The sequence below is a fragment of the Gadus macrocephalus genome, chromosome 5 (assembly GCF_031168955.1).
Source record: "Gadus macrocephalus chromosome 5, ASM3116895v1".
NCBI lineage: Eukaryota > Metazoa > Chordata > Actinopteri > Gadiformes > Gadidae > Gadus > Gadus macrocephalus.
In genome coordinates this window covers 12,943,481-12,947,385 of record NC_082386.1, presented here as the reverse complement: position 1 = coordinate 12,947,385, position 3,905 = coordinate 12,943,481, and positions in this window count along the sequence as shown.

Here is a 3,905-nt window from a genome sequence, read left to right as displayed (position 1 = left end):
CATGGACCAGATTATTTTTGGGGCTTCTTATTTGCTCTTTAAATGTTTTTCCGTATTTGATTTCCTATAAAACGTTTCAAGAGCTTTTTACTTTTGCACTTTAAATGTTTTATAGGAAATAAAATATTGAGGTGGTAAGACGTGTTTCATGGGAAACAGTTGGCAAGCAGGCGGTAAGATGGAGAAGTGTTTCATGGGAAATAGTCAGTACACAGGCGGCGAGACGCGTTTCATGTGGTTTATTATGAGCTGCAATGGTCACAAATTACCCCATCGCTGTCAGGGCATTAAGCCTGGCTCCACGGCCACTAAAATGTCCAAGTTCCCAGATAATCAGCGGGCATTGTTCCCCGGCGTTGTAACAATCAATACCACTCGCCCTCGAATCCCGCTAATCCGCAGCAACATGGGTCACATTACTTTCCCATTGAAGCTGGCTCCACTGTCGCTTGTCTGAGATCAGATTTAGAAGACGCCCGCGGGGGGCGAGGCGACGACAAAGGCCTGCCTGTGTCCTGCGCTCGTCTTGCCATCGGGACCGACGGCAAGACGGTCTCCGCCCGCTGGAGGAAGCAGACGGAGGAGGACGGAGCTAAATGTGCAACACAGGTCGCCCGATCGCTCCCGTTACTGGGAACGTTTTCAACGCGGACCCCCCGGTGTGAGCAGCTTTCACAACCAACGCATTCCTGTTATGCTTTATGGTGTGTGATAAGTGGCCCTCACCACATGGGGCCTGCGTGTCCTCACAGCCCCGCCGCTCATCGCTCCAGCATGGCGTCCTCCTGGGCTCCAGCCTCGCCGGCCACAGTCAAATTAATTACTAATTCATTATTAATACTACTCATTTAATTATTACTAATTAAGTGAGCAAAGGACAAAAGACTTGATTGTTAAGGATGAGATCCAGGACATCTGATGATGCAGCAGGATTGTTTACACTGGCTGACAGCTAGCCACTCCCCCAGCAGCCCTTCTGGTTCTGAGCACTCGCTGCGGGAGGGAACTGAAGGAAGAACTGCCGTTCCCGCCCCCAGAACAAAGATGGCCACTCAGTGATTCAGGCCCATACACCTGAGTGGCTTACAAAGCAATAAAACGGTGTGTGGTTTTATGGGTTACTAACATGGAATAATGGCCTCTAATGAGTGCATAACTACGTCCTTCGTGACATTTTAGTTTTGAGGACCAGATGCCCTTATGCAAGCTAAATGAGGTATCAAAGCAGAAAGCCACAGCATAGCTGTAGCTTCTAATGATGGAAAAAATCATCGTGGGTTTTCTCTCAAAAGGAAAAGCTCTAATCGCGTCTGACTCGTTTGTCCTCAATTAAACATTTGACGTTAGTAAACGTCGATAAAGGTGATGATAAATGTACTTCAGTATCAATAGTAGAAGCTTTTCATCGACATGGAAAGCACTTTTTAGTAACAGTCCATGCAGGTTTTCGACTAATGTTGTAAAGAACATGAATCCATATTTATATTGAATTATAGTGGTGTAAAATGATATGAGCTTTAAATCGAATAGCTTAAAGGTCAAGGTACTGGTGATCAAACCATCGCAAGCGCCACTCAAGGCTTTACTCAAACATCTGTTGGTACCCCCAGACCCGTACTGTCCCTTTTAAGAACTCACTGAAGCCCAACTAAAATAGAACTACAAAATATGTTTCAACCTTTTCTCACTCACTCACTAACACTCACTCACTCTTAGCACCCACTCACTCACTCTAACAATCACTCACTCACTTTCCCACATGCTTGGCCGCTCCATGTCCCCTCCCCCCTCCCCCTCTCCCGGCCTCCCGCCTCCCTCGCCCCCGTAACGGGAGGGTTAGTCCTCACATCTGTCCCAGCAGCAGCAGCAACCACCCTGGTAGCGGCTAATGCTAATGCTACAGCCAGCCAGTCTCAAGCTGAGGCCCAGAACAGGGCCCCGGGGCCTGGGGCCTGCTGGACCCACATCACAGCGGGAACCACCAGCGCATTCCAGCATCCAACTGTTACAAAACATCTTACCCATTCTGTCTTTTGTTCTGCCGACCTCATACATAAACAGTACATATGTTGATTTATTTATATATATATATATATGTGTCATCTTTATTTATGCAGCACATTTCATACATAAAGCAGGCGCAATGTGCTTCACATAAAAACAGGTCATACAATGAGATAAAACAGGGTTTCAAACAGCGCATAAAATACATTAAGTATCTCACTTTATTAGAATCCATAAAAGACACATGAAGCAGGATTCAAAAGAATGCAAGAAAGACATTAGATTATAATAATATGGTGAAAGTGCTTTGATAGTTGAGCCGAAAGCGAAGGTGAACAGAAACGTTTTGAACTTTGATTTAAAGGTAGTCCTGGTTGGAGGTGGGTCTGAGGTCTGCAGGAACTCTATTCCAGCGTTGTGTTTCATAGGATCTGAATCATGCTTTTCCCCGTTTAGTTTGGACTCTGCCACTACACTTTAGATTTAAGTTTATTAAATGGATTGATAAGATGATACTGAAAGGTTAAAAGGGTTGTGTTTAGGTGCCTCTGGACAAATGTTTTCATTTTACTACTTATAATATAAGTAGTAAAATATATAAAAAGTATACGACACATATATGGTATCAGCAATGATGTTTGTTTCAACCATGAAGGTCACTGATGGTAAACCACTTAAGTCTGAAAGGAAGAACAAGTCAAACTGAAGAATAATTTCTCATGTCTTTATGCCGTTCATTACTTCTGGTTTCTATTATTCAGTCGCCTCTCTGGCTCCTGTCTGACGATAAATCAATCTCTGAACGTCACAAAAGAGGTTAATAATATTGATGAGGTCACATATTAGACTTCTATGTGTTTGGGTCCAAAACCGCCCAAAATAATTAAATGTACAAATCGGGAGGGAGATAGAGAATAAACACATGCAGTTGTATTGGGCGAGTCTCTGTGCATCTCAAACACACGCACACGCACACACACACACACAGAGATCTGTACCTTAAGGCTGTCATGATATTCTTGGAAATCCATGACACTTTCAATGTCATTTAAAAAATGTCAAGGATTCATTTTAGCTTTTCTAATCCTCCATCTCTATACCTTCTATGTTTCTGTAACATCGCAGAAAAAATGAAAGCTGGACTCGATTAACCTTGAGGAGGAACATGGAGTTATGGATATGGTTTATTCATATCCATAGAAAGGAATCTACATTAGATTTGAGGCCGCAATGTTAATCACATGTTGCACCCGGTGTAGTGCTGTTTTAACGAGTAACTGATGAGGTCAGGTCTCTTCTGTGTGTGTGCGGTGGAGCGTTTTTTGCACTTTAAATGTTTTATAGGAAATAAAATATTGTTTTATTAAATGTTTTATAGGAAATAAAATATTTTATAGGAAATAAAATAGTGCAAAATATAACAAAACCAAATCGAATTTCATATGCAAAACATATCAATCAAACACAAGAATGATCATAAAAATGCCGAACAAAGCAGAATACATTTCATCACTTGTCAATGCACCGTTTCCCATATTTGAGAAATAAAAGGCCAGATGGGACTCCATACCCCTTCCCCCCCCACCCACCCCTCTCCCCTCCCAGAGGCCCGTGAAGACGTGCGTATCTCAGGGGCCCTAACGACTGTCACCAGGTCCTAATGACATTAGACCTTGTTATAATTTGGTGAATGTGATTCCATTAGATGGCGGATATGATGTTCTGCCGCAGATCGCTCTGACAAAGCTTGCATTCACGCTGAGAACCTCTAGTCAGCAGACTGCACAACAAGCATCGAACCGGCTGGGAAACGCAAACATGGCCTACATTTACCTGCCTACCTACAGCGACCTGGGGAACCTATACGACACTCAATACGACACTCAATACGACACACTGAA